Source organism: Crinia signifera, chromosome 2 (assembly GCF_055691185.1).
Source record: "Crinia signifera chromosome 2, ASM5569118v1, whole genome shotgun sequence".
Classification (NCBI taxonomy): domain Eukaryota; kingdom Metazoa; phylum Chordata; class Amphibia; order Anura; family Myobatrachidae; genus Crinia; species Crinia signifera.
In genome coordinates, this window is record NC_139218.1 from 150,869,145 (window position 1) to 150,886,658 (window position 17,514).

Here is a 17,514-nt window from a genome sequence, read left to right on the forward strand (position 1 = left end):
CCAGCACTCTCTAGTACTGCTGGGGCTTGGATCTATAGTAACATCCCCAGCAGTCAAAGTTTGTATGATCCTCAGACCCAGCCACTGCTATGCTGTTCCAAGGTCTTTGAGTCTGAATCTGTCACTCAGCAACAGTTTAACATCTGCTATCCAGCTTTCATTGCCTGCAAGCAATAGATCATCTACATACACTATTGAAGAATATGGTGAATGCTTTTCTCCTTCCATTTGGGTGCCGGACGACTCACCGACAGTTGGGATTCAACAGTCATTACCCTGACTTAGAAAACAAGACTGATCCCTTGTGGGGGTCCACGACCCCCATAGAGGGAGAATAAAATAGGTGGCGAGCGCAGCGAGCTGGTCAGCTCATTGTTCCCTGATGCACATTAGCCACTGTGTAGACCAAAGCACTGTTGTGTATGAGTACAGTATACATTGTATTAGAAATTGTATCCACTGTGCTGTTACAGTAAGTCTAGTAGTTTCAACCACCACCATTTTTTTTATGCAACACAGACGCAATTTTAGCCTTAGTTTCTTAGTGTGGAAATGATTGCCGAGCGTAGCAAGTCCTTAAAGAGCAAAGCTTGGCATACCTTTCCCCACCGAGTTCCTGGGGCCAATTGAGCAACTATATAGCATAATTAATTAAAAAGTGGAAGCAAAGGTGGCCGGTGAATAGGGATGGCGCTTCACATACTGTACAGTATCTATCTGTGCCAGTGTACTGTATTATTCATCAGTGGAGCAATGGCCACCCAGCTGCAGAGCAGTGCAATTACATGCTTTCACAATAGTACGTCTTGTGCGCCATCACAGGATGTTTCTCATGGATGATGGGCAAACAGGATAGATGAGCGTGTCTACATTGTGGCTTCATTGTCATGTTCTAGGTGTTGGTATTTCCAGCATTACAAATATTTATGATGTTGCAATATCCTGCTTGACTTTAGTTGAAACTGTCTTGTGAAGTACCATGGGGTACATTTACTAAGCTCTGTGTTTGTCCAGGTTGGCAAACACTGGAGTGTTTGGGCATAATGCCCAAACACTCCAGTGTTTGCCAACCTTGACAAACACAGAGCACAGAGATTTATTAAAGATTAACACAGGAGTGTTAAAATAAAAATTCAAAACACGGGTGGACATGGATAAATGATCAAATATATCACTGGTCAAACTGGCCGTTTCCGTAAACAACACTGAAACACGGGAATATACATAGAATAGTTTTTGCAAACAAACACTGAATTGTGCAAACTCGGATCCTAAGGCACATTCAAATAGATGTTCCACTCAGCAGTGTGTTCAGAGAAGCATTGCACAGATCAGTGAGAGCTGTGCATTGCGTGTGTGTGTGTGTGTGTGTGTAAATGTTTTGAAAAATTGTTAAAATCAATGTAAAAAAATGTCATCCCCCTCTTACCAAGCATAATCATTCCCCACCTCTATGAGCCAGTCCTGGTTCTAAAAATACAGGGGAATAAATGTGTGAGGTTCTCCTGTACTTTACGAACAAGCACCGAGATCATGGACCGGCTCTGGTTTAAAAAGAAATTGGGGTGAAAACATGTAAGGGTTCCCCATATTTATGAAATCAGCACAAGTCTTCATTAATCAAGGAGGTAATTCCACAGCCAGGGGACAAACTTATTTTGGTCATTGCCTATAACAAATACCATCCTAACTAGTCGACCATGGTTTCCTGCATTAACCACAACATTAATAGAGGATAACCATGCAGTTCCCATCATAGAATAGTGGTTACCACTGTCGAGTTCAATGGCATTTTTCCACCATTGAAGTCTACTGGGGGAATTTTCATTGACAGTGCAGCTCTAACAGAGGTGCCCTGTGATTGGCTGGCAGCTTTTCTAATTATAACCCATATCCCACTCATTCACATAGAAGAAGTGTATGTGTTAACAAATATGACTTCCTTATAGTCATCTGGTTTTGGGTTACATTTTTTTATTTTTATTGGATGCTTACTTTAAAGGCTGTGATCTACACTAGGAATAGGTGAGTATTTTTACAGGTACATGTAAATAATACAGTACTTGGACAAGAATACGTGAATGACTACAGGGGGCTACAGGGATTGTAGGTATTTTTTTATGTGTGTGCAAGAGTGCTTATGAAAGTTGTACTATCACAAGTGTGTGTACTGTGCTTTTTTATTTTTTTACTATAGATTCAGGTGGATCTTTAATGCCTTGCATGCATGCTTATACCAATTCTTGAGGTACCCCTCAGTTAGGGTTGCTTCAGCTCAGAATCTCTTCTCAAGACCTGAAGCCCTAAGCATAGTTCATGCTGTTTCAATGATTTTCTGTTTGCCCTTTCACTGTTGTCTCTCTGTTCAGGTGTGTAGGCAATTGATACTTGGTGTTGAATGTCATTTTTCTTAGAAAGATAATTAGAGCTCTCTTCTCATATTCTCCACCATTATCTTACATCAGGACTTTTATTTTTAGGCCTGTTTGAGTTTCTACAATTCTTGTATTCTGCAATTTTGTTGGCTACTTCGCTTTTAGCTTTCACTCAGTATACATGCAGCATTACACTTTTAGGAAGTTTCCCACTTCTGATTCTGTTGGTCCATTCATGTACGGTACGTGTGCACTAGTTCCAGTGATGAACCTCTCTCTGGATGCTGACTTTTAAAATAAGCATTGTATTTGCTTACTTTTCACACTCTCTGGGTTGTTCATTGACATTCCTGTAACCATGTCTTCAAGCTTCTGTACGTAATCTTAGGTAAGTAAGTCTCCTATGCCAAAGTTAAATAAAATGGTTGTAATCCACAGTGTCTAGGACAGTGGTTCCCAAACTGTGTGCTGTGGCTCCCTGGGGTGCCTTGGGACACATGCAGGGGTGCCCTGGGTTGGTGGTCCAGGACCAACTCAAATTATTAATGGTTAATTATTTATGAGCAAAACCAGTGCTGGTGGCTGCCAATCATAAAATGTATGCAAACAGAAGCAAATCCTGCCCTTTACCACATAACTGACCCTAGGAATCGTATATTATAGACTGTACAAAGAAGAGCAACTAAAATGGTGCATGGCCTACATCACAAAACCTACCAGGAAAGACTAAAAGATCTTAATATGTATACTTTAGAGCAGAGAAGGGAAAGGGAAAGGGGGGACATGATAGAAACTTTCAAATATATCAAGGGCTTTAACAAGGTACAGGTGGGAGACATTCTTCACAGGAAGAGGAGCAACAGAACACGAGGACATGCACTGAAACTAGAGGGAGGAAGATTCAGGGGAAATGTGAGGAAGAATTTTTTCACAGAAAGAGTAGTAGATAAGTGGAATAGCCTCCCAACAGAGGTGGTAGACGCAAATACAGTAGTACAATTTAAACATGCTTGGGATAAGCATATTGATATCCTTACATAAAAATAAGGATCAAATATGGTTTGATGTAACATGTTTAAAAAAAGGAGCAGACTAGATGGGCCAAGTGGTTCTTATCTGCCGTCAAATTCTATGTTTCTATGTTTCTATGTTTATATAAACCCAATCGAATTAATTTTGTTTTGGCCTAGGAGTGCCGTGAAAAAAAAATCTGATACTCTAGGGTGCCGTGATTCAAAAAAGATTGGGAACCCCTGGTCTAGGATGTACAGCTGTTGGTACTGTTGTCATTGAAATGACCCCTCGTTTATAGTACACAGCACACTGTCCCTTCTCTTCCAGTACACTAATGACAATTAGATCAGTTCTTACATCTGGCATAAAAATTCATCTTCAACAGTTCAATGTGCCAACAGTTTTGCCCTTGATCCTCAAGCGTACAGTCATTTTTCTGACTTTCATGTGATTTTGGGCCTTATCTCTGATTCCCATGGCATTTACACACCTTTAGCGACTTAAAGCAACTTTCATAGCAGCTGAAGTGCCTTATGGTTCCTTAGTCCGTGTACTAGCAATCATTGTGATGATTCTTTCTACCAGTCTTGCATTTTGAAGTGCCATGTGGCTCACTTAAGTAACATTGTAACGCAGTGGTTCACAAACGGTATGCAGTGGCACCCTGGGGTGCCTCAGGAGACTTGCAGGGGTGCCCTGGGCTGGTAGTCCAGAATAAATGTAAAATTATTTATGATCAATTTAACAGGCAAAACTAGTGCTTGTGGCTGCCAATCATAACATATTTGGACAAACAGTAGCAAGCCCCGCCCCTCACAGCATAACTGAGCCTAAGGGTGACGTATAAAAACAATTTACTTAATTTAATATTGTTCTTGGAATGTCTCAATAACAATACATTCAGACTGGGCTTCTTGAGTTTTAAACCCTTTACCAGCAGAAAAGGATTCTCAGCATTGGTCTCAACAGATACAATATATACTCTTAAAACTGCAGTAACTTGACAGATGCAAACTCTCAAATAGTTTGACTCAAGTGCATGACTCAAAGGCTACTAATAGAAAATCACTTTGCCATAAGGTTTTGTAGCATTGCTATTGCAAACTCTTCATCTACTCGGACATCTTTGTCATTTGCTGAGAGATAGACAGCATACTGTACTTACTATCTATATATCCACTCAGAGGCCTGCACGGGCTATGATTAAGGTTGTACAGAATGTGTCTCAGGTTAATTCTCTTCATTAAGGGCCAGATGTTTCAAGCTTCAAAAGTCATAAAGTGGAGAGTAATAAACAACCAGCCAATGAGCTCCTATCTGTCATTTTTCAAACCCAGCCTGTAACATTGCAGTTAGGAGCTGATTGGCTGTCTGTTTAGCACTCTCCATGTTATCACTTTTTGAAGCTTGATACATCTGGCCCTAAGCCCGAATCTTCAGTCTGTAAAGCCACCCACATTCATGTGCTGTCCAATGGAGAATGGGAAATTCTGATGGCAAATTGGTTCCTACATCTGGAACAAAAAGTCCATCTTCAATGTCCGTGACAACATTTTTGCCCTTGATCCTGAAGTGCACATTAATTGTTCTGACTTCCGTGTCAATTGGACCTTATCTCTGATATTTACAGGATCACATATCTTTAGTGACTTGAACCAACTTTCATTACAGCTGAAGTGCCTTCTGTATGTGTATTAGCAATCATGTCTTACAGCTAGACCTATAGTTGCCATGGTTTTTGCTACTTCACCTTGGTTGGGGCACCTCCCAAGAACACCGGTGGCCGTTCATAATTTGAACTGCATCTTTGTGGCAACATTCCATGTGGCATAGCTCTTTGAGCTCATTCAACTGATAAAGCCCAAACTAGCATCTACTCTATACATTTTCACCATTTATGTTACTCAAAGTCTCTTCTATTTTACCTAATGCAACTGTAATGGGCAACACCTAAAATGTTAGAACTAATTACATATTTTGTTTTCTCTGTGAGGATGAAGAGTATACAGTAATTTGTTGTAACAACTCTTTACAGTATAACATGTATTACTATTAATGTGCTGTGTGGTTAATTATTGGATTTGTTGTTCATTTTAAATACTGAAATCTAGAATTTAAAAAACGGATTCATTTTGTATTGCTAGGTTATGTCGTAATAGAGTGGTGTACTGCATATGCTATGCTAGAAAACTATCACTATGGTCAAAATGTGCGTTAGACCCTGATTGGCGAAAATTGGCACTAGGGAAAAAGCATTCCTTACTATAATGGTAAAGATGCAAGGTATACCTTACAAATTAGGAGTTATATTAAATTTAGTTTTTATTTTATGGAATGAGAGAGCTCAATAACACTGTAGGATTGATATCACGTATTTCTATGAGAACACTTGTATGACCTTGCAGGACTAAGCAGAGCTTTTAAGACACATTAGAGTCAGAATAATTTCCTCTAAACACTATGCAAAACCCTAACTCTAAACAGATCTAAAACAAAGTATTATAGAATCTGTATCAGCCTAATACACCAATGTGGTACAATACATGCACTACATATGAACTAAAGGTATTACTGAAACAGACTACTCAAAATGGTAAATGGTAGCGGTATGATTTGCCGACGGTTACAAAGTCAACATTTAGTATATTGACAGAGTATGGATGAGGGCGTAATGCCAGCATGGTACTATGAGTAACTAAATCATTTTAACCATATTGGCATTATATCTTTACACATGATGCTTTACAATTATATTTAAAGCTTTAATTCCGACACAGTTCAAATATTTTAATTGACATTAATGCCATGCCAGCATTATGTCCTTATCATTTTTGTCAATAGACTAATTGTCAACATTGTAACCATTAAATACTGTACTTCCCAAGTAAATTACATCCAGTGAGAAAATACTTATGTAATACAAACAGCAGAATGTACCTGTTACCAGGAACATAAGGCTGGTTCTCATCCATATCTCACACTCATCATGACAAGGACTGGATCGCCTTGCAGCCTTCTTTGACTTTTAATCCAAATGTCCCAGGTTACCAATTGCAGATGCAGTTACCAATGACCAAGATGTGTTCCCCTATTGTCTTCAAAGTCTAGAGCATATGATAATATTATATTATGAGCAGAGCATCCTTTTTTAATAGGGTTTCAATGAGATTATTAAAGCAACACACACTGACCATTATTCTGGTTCACTCGCAAAGGCACATTCCTTCTCAAATGGACAAAACCATGTGCACTGCAGGTGGGGCAGATGTTACATGTGCAGAGAGAATTAGATTTGGGTGGGGTTTTACTTCAGAGTGAGATCTATAAAATAAAGCAGTCAGTATTTTTCCCCACAGAAACAAAATACCTCACCCAAATCTAAATACTTCAGCACATGTTACATCTGCCCCCCTGCAGTGCACATGGTTTTGACCATTTGAGAAGGAATTTGCCTTTGCGAGTGAACCAGAATAAGGGCCACTGTGTGTGCACACCGCTGAAGTGAACATGTACTACTCCATCTATATGGCGTGTCCTGATCACTCATCTACTCAGAGCCAGCCCTAACCAATTTGATGCCCTAGGCAAGATTTTGGCTGATGCTCCCCAGCACAGCTGCCAGTTCTGCCTCTGATCAATCACCATTCTCCCAGCATGGAACCTACCACAGGATTGGCAAGCAACACCTACAATATGACCACTCATCCATTGCAATCCTCATTCACAGAGCCAAGAGCATTGGTGTTCCCACCACCCAGGTTTTAAATATAGACAGAGCACACCAAAAAGGAGCATGGTATTGCTGGGAAGGGGCTTGGCAACAAAATAGTACCCCCAATTCAAATGATGCCACACAATAGAGCAACCTTATTCACATTAGACCACATAGTGGGGTTTATTCTGGTTCGGGCGGCTGGGCCGTAAGCGTACGTTCTGGGTTTTTTTTTATCTGCGCATGCGTACCTTCCGTAATGCGCAGACGCGACAACTCCACATCGCTCAAGGATGGTTGTTTCCATGCGAAAAAACCTGTCTGCAAGAGTACGGTTATTGTGGGCGGCATAGGGGCGTGTTGAGGGGAGCGGCCGAAATAATGAGGAAAACTGGGCGTACACGGGGGTGTGCACAAAAAATGTATGCTGCTACAACCGCTCGATCGGCCAAAAAACAGGCGGCCGCCACTGCCACCTCCAGACCACCCCTACAGATACCGCTGAGAGCGGACGCCTGGGTCTGCTTATTAACGCTGATTACTACTCAAACACATACACCTGAATGTAATAAGCAATGCTGCAGCCTATTAAGTCCAAACCATTATTTCACTAACTGCAAGCCACACACAGCACTCAAACACATTGGAAGCATATCTTTCTACACTTCTCTACATGTAAAGGTTGGTTTCATTTTAGTTAAGATTCTTTTTAAGACCTGCTTATATATGCCAAGGTAGTTATTTGGAAACCATTTACACACATTCAGTAAGTGTTTTCATATACTTTAAACAGCAGCACACTCAATCTACACAAGTCGACATGTGTCAACCTTTTCACTCTAATACAAACATAGTTTTTGTATTTATGATAAAAATACATAAACCATATCTAACAGCTACAAGGATGTTTCAGCAATGTTTTAAGGCCATGGCCACTATTTAGTTAGAATGTATTTTTATTAGGGTGCTCATTAAGGTAGACAATTGAGGTAACATAAAACAATAATTGAATAACAATTAGAATAAATCATTTAATTGCCTTAATTATAGTTGAAAGGCTAGATTATGAGGGCCATATATGTGAAGGGTATGCCAGCGTGCACGGACGTACGCTCACTCTCACGATCGGTGACATACGCTGAGTTTTCCATTGAAAACAGTGGAGACCCGTCCGTGCACGGTGGCGTATGCTCAGATTGCCGAAAGATGTCGGTGGGAAAACGGACGAGAGACGTCCGTAAACGGTGGCGTACGCTCTGTTGTACGCCAGTTGTCGGAGTCTAAGCGCTGATCCGTCCGTGTACGGTGGCGTACGCTCAAGTGTACGCCACTCCCCTTTGTCAGTCTTTGTGGCCGTCCGAATGCGGATGTTTTGTGGGTGGACTTTCGGTAAACGTACGCTGATACGGAACGTACGTACGTTTGGCCGCCGCAACCAGAATAAGGCCCAGTGGTCCTTATTCACGATACCCCACAGAATAGTACCCATTTGCCTTACAGTAGTGGCCCTTATTCATGTTACATCACAAAATAGTGTCTGCTTTTCACATTGCGCCACATAGTAGTGCCCTTTATACATTATAAAGGTTAGTTTAGGGGATTGAGTAAGGGAATTAGGGACAGGAAATTAGGGTTGGTTAAGCAGTTTGGATTAACACTGCAGGTGATGCATAATGAATGCATCCTGCACCTAGATATAGCGCTAGGGACCCCCAATATACAGAGAAGCCTTGACGCGGCTTGGGGGCTTATCATACAACCTGCGCAGGTATATGTAACCAATATCTCTGAATTCTATTATCATGTAGTGTTCTAGATTGGTTACTAGCATTGCTCAGTGTGTTGAGGGAAAAAATGTCTTGTTTTACTTAACCAGTATTTAACCCCTCCCTCATGCACCTGGGAAATGCTACTGAACTAATTGAGCATCTACCACTATCTGTATGTATGTTGTTAGAGGCAGAAGGGAGCCCATATTAGGAGGAGATGTGGGTCCTGATATACCACATGGAGTAGTTTGGGGTTGCTCCAAGGTAGGTAGCTCTTAGTTTGGATATATCAAGTAAGGAGCCATTATCATGTGGCTCTTTGCTGGTTAATCGTAGACCCAATTTAGGGTAACGGTGGTGTGGGGTGCGGTGCTCCTGGACTGGATGGGCTGGGTGACTTTAGTGCGGCATGCCCTTACATTCTATTAACACTTTTCCCTCACTAACACTATCTCTATCCTATTTTAATTGCATTCATTTATCTCTCTCCTTTTATATAGCTTCGGCTTCCTATCACTAATTATTAACACTTAGTATATCACTGGCATGCCGCGCTGGGCTTCCCAGCTTATGATAGTTTTTTGGGGTGCCGCACCCTGCACCTAGATATAGCGCTAGGGACCCCCAATATACAGAGAAGCCTTGACGCGGCTTGGGGGCTTATCATACAACCTGCGCAGGTATATGTAACCAATATCTCTGAATTCTATTATCATGTAGTGTTCTAGATTGGTTACTAGCATTGCTCAGTGTGTTGAGGGAAAAAATGTCTTGTTTTACTTAACCAGTATTTAACCCCTCCCTCATGCACCTGGGAAATGCTACTGAACTAATTGAGCATCTACCACTATCTGTATGATGCATAATGAAACCTTAGCTTTTCAGAAAGTGTGTTCAGGGCAATTAGCTTAATGTTAAAGACCAGATCAAATGGTGTTTAATAGGTATTAAAAACACTTATATCTGGCACCTATATGTAAGAAATCTAAAATACATCACCCTAATACACATTTACAACACAAGACAAACAGGCAATAACCTTAAGACAACCCATACGCTTAGGAAAAACTATGATAGAAGTGTGGTATAAGTATTCATTTAAAAATATAAATCAATTCATATGTCAAGGAGCTATAAACAAATACAAAACTCATGAGCCCCAATGACAAAGCAGAGATTATTCCACACTCTTCTGTTCATGCCAGGTATCCTGTTACAAAATTAAAACAGACAAGAAATGCAGGAGAGCCCAGATTTTTGTATATCTGCCTGTACAGCCAGTGTACACCTGCAGAGGATGCCACTAGGCTGGATGGGGTGTAGAACAGCATCCTGGCATTCAGGATGCCAGCAGTCAGAAAACTGACATCCAATGGTGAGAATCTCAACAGTGTTTCCATAAGCCTACTCCTTACCCTCAAACTAACCCTTAAGGCTGCCATACATCTACAGATCGATTGTCAGATTAGGCTGGTTGGAACAAAAACCTGGTAATGGATCAGAGTAAATGACAGGTTACCATTTGCTTTGAAATGCTGGAAAACTGCCAAAAACTGTCACTCATCCATTACCAGGTTTTTGTTCCAACCAGTCAGATCTGACAATCGATCTGTAGATGTATGGCCACCTTAACTCTCCACAGGAGCAACCTACTACCCCCCCCCCCCCCCCCCTGCAGCCCAACCCTAACTCTCTCTTCCCGCAGCATAACCCTGATCCTCACCCCTGCAGCCTAATGCTTTGTACACATGGTGAGATTCCCTTGCTATTCGACTTAAGATTTGACTGCTATACAATCTTTGCTATCTCTGTACTTTCAACATAAAATTCATACAATCAGCATTAGATTTGCACTATATAGTATTTGCTGCCCTGTCTATCTGGTTTTCGATTTGTGCTGTCATGCGAGCGCACATGAGGATCGAAAGGTAAAAAACCTGTACGATCTGCTTACGATCAGTATACGATCTGCATGCGATTTTGACTCTTATAGTCAAAATCGAATGTCAAATCTCACCGTGTGTACACAGCTTAACTCTGATCCTCATCTCTGCAGCCTAACCCTAACCTCACTTACAGCAGCCTAACCCCCCTTCTCCAATACTTAGGGTTGGGATGTCTGCAGTCATGAATCTGGCTTCGGAATACTGGCACCAGTCTTCTGTCTGCCAAGTTCCTGAGAGTAGGGATGTGGACTACATTCCAGTCTGTCTATAGCCTGGGACCCTTTTGAGTCTGTGCATATCTCAGCTCCCTGTCTGCTGGCTGCCATCTCTTTCAGGGGTATAGGAGAAGACAATCACCACGCCAGGCCATGCGAAAGGAAGGGGATGATCTGCATAATGCATATAATTCATAAACAAACAAATGAATTAAAATATGATGGGACATGATATAATCTATAAAGGTGTAGAGAGTCCCATCTGACTATATATAAATAAAATACGCATTATAGTGTCCATCAGACACCCATCCTTGTACTTATCCACATTCACCTTATAATGTTATAATTTACCCCCCATCCAGACTACTGCACATCCCCCTTATAATGTATATAATACCCCATTCATACTGCAAATGCTGGGGTCGCTCCCGGGATTTGGACACGGGTCCATTCAAGGAGTGACCCAGCATTTGTGATATGAATGGGGTGGAGAGTGACAGCGCATCCTCAAAGGGAGGGAAAGAGGCAGTGCCTGGTACTGACAGTGCTGCCTCCTCCATACTTTGAGCGGGACCCGCGTCACTCGACCCGGGTTACCCGTCCACACCGCACCATACCAAAGGACTACAGCATTCACCTTATAATGCATGCAGAGAGTAGGCCTGTGTGCAGCCTCCACCGGCCGGGCCCCCTCATCTCTGCAGGGATATAGAGTCTGAGCACTAGAGTGCTCGGTCTCTATTGTACATGTACAGACCTCGGCAGCCATTTTGCCAGCGATTCCAGCAGCGCTGCTGCCTTTATCACGGGACTCCGGATGATAAGCATTAAAAAAAATGGGTGCAGTGTGTGCTATGTGGGCCCCCCTGGGACTCAGGGGCCCGTGTGCTCTGTGCACATTGCAACCATTATAAAGATGCCACTGAACGTATATAATACCCTCTTAGGCTACTGCACACCCACCTTATAATATATATAACACCCGCCTCAGACTACTACACAACCACCTTATAATATATATAATACCCACCTCAGACTACTGCACACCCACCCACCTTACAATGTATATAACCCCCCCCCCCCCCATTTCAGACTACTGCACATTCACCTTATAATGTATATAACCCCCCCCCCCCAGACTACTGCACCTTCATCTTTTCATGTATATAACATCCACCTTATAATGCACTGTATATAATACACCCCCCCCCCCTCCCTCCAGACTACGTTACATTCACTTTCAAGTGTAGGTTAGATCTAAATTGAAGTGGGCTAATGTCACTTGGGAGGAGATGTGGACTACATTCCAGTCTGTCTATAGCCTGGGACCCTTAGATTTGCACTATATAGTATTTGCTGCCCTGTCTATCTGGGTTTCGATTTGTGCTGTCATGCGAGCGCACATGAGGATCGAAAGGTAAAAAACCTGTACGATCTGCTTACGATCAGTATACGATCTGCATGCGATTTTGACTCTTATAATCAAAATCGAATGTCAAATCTCACCGTGTGTACACAGCTTAACTCTGATCCTCATCTCTGCAGCCTAACCCTAACCTCACTTACAGCAGCCTAACCCCCCTTCTCCAATACTTAGGGTTGGGATGTCTGTTGTCATGAATCTGGCTTCGGAATACTGGCACCAGTCTTCTGTCTGCCAAGTTCCTGAGAGTAGGGATGTGGACTACATTCCAGTCTGTCTATAGCCTGGGACCCTTTTGAGTCTGTGCATATCTCAGCTCCCTGTCTGCTGGCTGCCATCTCTTTCAGGGGTATAGGAGCAGACGATCACCACGCCAGGCCATGCGAAAGGAAGGGGATGATCTGCATAATGCATATAATTCATAAACAAACAAAGGAATTAAAATATGATGGGACATGATATAATCTATAAAGGAGTAGAGAGTCCCATCTGACTATATATAAATAAAATACGCATTATAGTGTCCATCAGACACCCATCCTTGTACTTGTACATTGACCTTATAATGTTATAATTTACCCCCCAGACTACTGCACATACCCCTTATAATGTATATAATACCCCATTCATACTGCAAAGGCTGGGGTCGCTCCCGGGATTTGGACGCTCGCCACACTTTGGGCACGGTGGCTCGCTCCGCTCCACTTCGCCCGCCAAAGGCAACCAGTGATGGCATGGATAGTGAAGGAGCAAGCGCCTGGCCTTGCTCCTCCCCCTGGATGTGAAAGGTCCTTTAGCCCACTAAAATTTAGCAACTACCTTCAAGTGTCTACCCCTGCCTGCTACCTGATCGTGGCTGAGCCCTTGTCACAGTAAGCGCCATTTGGCCAGGCAAGCAGTGTAAGCCGGACGGCCTGTTGCCCAAATCACCTACTGCTGATTGCTGTCAAACTGAGCCTCCCTAGACGTGAAAACCATGCCCATAGCAATTCAGAGGCCCTAAGCATTTGCCTACCTTGCCTATGCCTAGGGCCGGCTCAGCATCTGCGATCTGCAAATTTGCAGATGACTGGGAGTAGTTAGCCACTGCCCAGACAGAAAAAAATCTACGAGAGAATTGCGAGATTCTTGCAATCCGGTATCCTGTTGCACATCCATACACAACTCACTAACAGTCTGTACAAACTTAAGTCTGACCCTTTCACAACTCTGCAACAGTCACGGGCTGATCAAGGCCAACGCTGATGTCACACACCCTCCCTTAAAACATCTGAGCACACCTTCATTTTTTTCTGACACTCGTAGAAATTGCAAAGGGATTGAAATTAGATATTTTCACTACTTCTGTCGCTATTTTGGCTCCCATATGCAAGCAGTCTTCGAATAATTGATAGGGATGGGAACTCTCACAATAGCGACCAACTCTGAATCAGGTACTAGAAGGGTTTTAGTGTAAATTTTGTATTTTTATGCATTGATTGTGCATAGGGAAAAAATGGGATAGTCCTTACAATGCTACACATGAGCATAACCCTGGCATTCAACAGTCTGAACTGATCCCACTGAAACAGTCATTCAAGTAATCTTTGGTACTCAGGTGTTAAAAGAAACTGGGATATACATTAAAATGAGTTTTAGGAGATTGTGGAATCTTGTGGAAATTTTACACAATTGTTCTGTTTAAGGTATAATTAACTAGAATTGAAACATTGTTTCACATTTTTTCCACACCTTTTAGCTTGATGTGATTATTGCGGGGTTTTTATTTATTGTTTTTTTTTTTCTTTTTCTTACGATGCACCCTTTGTTTTAACAATATGCTAATCTGAACATGTTGCAGTAATATATATTGAAGAGGTCATTTGAGAGAAGCACAGTGGTGTCATACACGTAATAAAAGCATGGCCCCATAATGCAGTTTGCACACATTTGCATTCCTATAATGCACTCTCCACTAAACACAGTATGCACAATAAAACTAGTCTCTTGTAATCTGCAGGGTAAGGATCAATCATTTGTACATTAGAGGAGAAAACATAACAATATTAGTGTTTCTATGGAAAGCAATGTCAAGAATGATTCTGCCTCTGGTAACTTGTAATTAGGAAGGAAGAGGATAGCGAACGTCTGCTCCTGCTTTTAATAAAAATAAATAACGCATCAAAAAATTAGCAACTGGTACTTTTTAATGCATGATAATTGAACATGTAGTGCCTGAGTCTTTCCCTCTCATCATCAGTAGGGCTGTAATCCTACACTTACTATAAACTACAACATTGTGTCCTTATAATTTGCAGTCATTATGTGTGAACCAACACCTCCCAGCCACTCCCAATAATTCACAGCTATGAAGTCACAAGCTATTTTAGAGTAATATTATAAACTGTTTGAGTTAATGCTTAACCTGTGTCTATGAATTTGCTCTGAGGTGATATCCACCAATGATACATAAAATAAGACTGTTTATTTGTACCACTATCAACTGAAAATGGAGGTGATCTGAGTAGGTGATTCAGGTAATAATTTTGATATAAATACTACACACCATAATGTCCTGACACAAAAATATATAATGGTCTAATGTGATACAGCTTTAGTTTAGAAATAGCACATATATCCTGAATATAATATATTTATAATGTATGTAAAATCTCATTAAAGTAGTAACCTGGCCAAGAATACAATATATTAATGAGTGGTTCCCCCTTGGGGTAATGTTACCCATTTCCTCTCCATACTCTCAACCCCTCCCACAAACTAAAATGGATTTTTAATTACCCAATATATTCGCCAGTAAATCTCTCTACTGCAAGAGAGAAGGTCTGATCTTAATCAAGACTTCTTGCTGCCAACCACAGACTGGAGCAGTCTGCCCTAAAGATGGTAAATGAGTGCAATTCAGAGGAGCAGATGAAAATATTTAACGCACAGGAAAACATAGGAGGGGGTGGAGGTTGTACAGCAGAGAGAGGGAGAGCTCCGCCAGAAGCTGGAGAGAGTGGAAAGGAAATGGACAGAGAGTGCCTGGGATAAATATGATAAATAGCAAACAAGGAATGAACAGAGAGGTATGATGGATAGAAGCAGAAACACTGAGGATTAATGAGGTAAAGAAAAAAATGAGTAGATTGTGTAAAAGTAGGAATGACAGGTAAGAGAAGACAGCTGTACATGGCCAAAATGCAGATAAGAAGATGAGGATTGAAACTGAGTTTCAGAACGAGAGTGACCGAGAGACAGGCAAAGCTTAGGAATCGATTGGACTACTGGAGGAATAAAATCAGGGCTCTGATACATGTAGATATATGATCAGAGTGACACCAGACAGATGATAGATAGATAGATAGATAGATAGATAGATAGATAGATAGATAGATAGATAGATAGATAGATTAGATAGTGATGGATACATAAATATATAGATAGAAATAATTAATCACCTAACAGAGACAATATGTCTGATAGATAATCACGTACAAACGAGATGCTTTGCAGAAAAGATAAAACAAGCAATGCCCCAGATCCGGACATATCCCATACACCACAGCTGCATTTTTCCTACTCATGGCTCAGACCAAGCACACAGTTATTGAAATTTTTATTTCATCTCTCTCCCTCCTCTACATTCCATCTCACTTTCCAGGTTCTCCCTCCTTCCCTCTCTCAGCTTCCAGGTTGTAAAGGAGCCTCTGATAATAGAATATGAACACCAGGGCTTTTTTCTTGTGATACAGACTGACAATTGGCAGATTAAAGGCTCCTTTAGGATTATTTAACTCTTTCAGTCAATCCACAATTACAGATGTTTGTTCTGACCCCTCATTAGAAACCAAATATTAAGATAAGATATAATAGCAGCTCAATATTCCACTGGGAACAGATAACTTACCAGCATTTGAATTTACAGAGCAGAGTCTTCAGTGGTCATCTTCTGTAGAAGGGGGCGGAGGTACAGATGGATTTCCCCTTTTCCTGCAGCAGTTAGGGGCTCTACGTAACCAGGAAGTGCAGCCTGAATACCCTGGGAGGAGGCATAGTAGTCATAGAGGTCCAAACAAATCAAGGGTCGGACATGTAAATAGATGAATGGGCTGCCCAAGGAGGATAAATGGAAGTGACAGCAGAAGAGCTGCAACCCGGACCCAACAGAGAGAATGTTCTCCTACTTATCTGGAGCCACTGTATGTAGCTCTCCCCTAGAGGTCTTGACCAGCCACTCTCACTGTAGTAGTTGGAAGGAGCTGTCCAGTGAAAATATGTAAGGCTGCTGTCCAAGGTACCCAGTTGTGAAATGCTCATCGGTGCCACAGACACTTTGCTTAGTATCCTGCATCCCTCTTTACGCTTGGTAGATGCTATCTACTGATATCTAGGTCTCCTGCACAGTTTACTGGTGGGGAACGGTATAGGTCTTCTCCTGTTCCCCCACCCCCAGGAGGAGAAGGTTGTCTACAAACCACTGCTGCTCCCTCTGTGATCTAGAAGCAGCCACCCTCCCTCTCCTCCTCTAAGAAGGCTGGTCCTTCCCTTCCAAGCCTCAGATTCCTGTACTCTTACACAACCACCCTGTGTCACCCCTCCTTGTCCAGGGCTCTTTCGCTACCTACAGTATGCGATTGGATTAGGGGGCTGAGCTAGTGACCTGTCCCAGCATGATGCTGCTGGATTCTGCTGCCAAAATGAGTGTCCTGTGGTCCACAGATTGCAAGGATGGCTGTGCATTAGATGCTGTGCCAGAATGAATAGGACTTTAGAGAGCAGGGGAATTTTGCACCCCGTGCACATACTATAGTAGCAGTCACAATGTACAGGCTGCAGGCTCTCGGCAGAAAGATGCACAGCTCTGTGCTTTCTCCTATCAGAGACTGCAGCTGCTCCAGTCACCTGCAATAATACGGAGGCCAGCTCTGTGCACATCAAGCGCAAAATGTGTCTTCTGGTGACAGGCGGAACAGGACTCTTGAGAGACGGGTCACAGCCTCGCACACAGCCGGGGGTCAGGGCGTGGGTGGGGGAGTGGATGGGGACGGTTCCCTCCTGGCTGATATACACGCGAT

General features: G+C 42.2%; 1 protein-coding gene across 1 annotated transcript in view; it reads right to left on the reverse strand.

Annotated features, from left to right (window-relative positions):
• The window catches only part of GRM4 (glutamate metabotropic receptor 4), a 228,306-nt gene extending 211,093 nt beyond the window's left edge, over nucleotides 1-17,213 (reverse strand). The window contains exon 1 of the mRNA XM_083173109.1: nucleotides 16,347-17,213. The gene's annotated coding sequence lies outside the window, so the exon portion shown is untranslated. The remainder of the gene's footprint in view (nucleotides 1-16,346) is intronic.
• Between the last annotated feature and the right edge of the window lie 301 nt (nucleotides 17,214-17,514).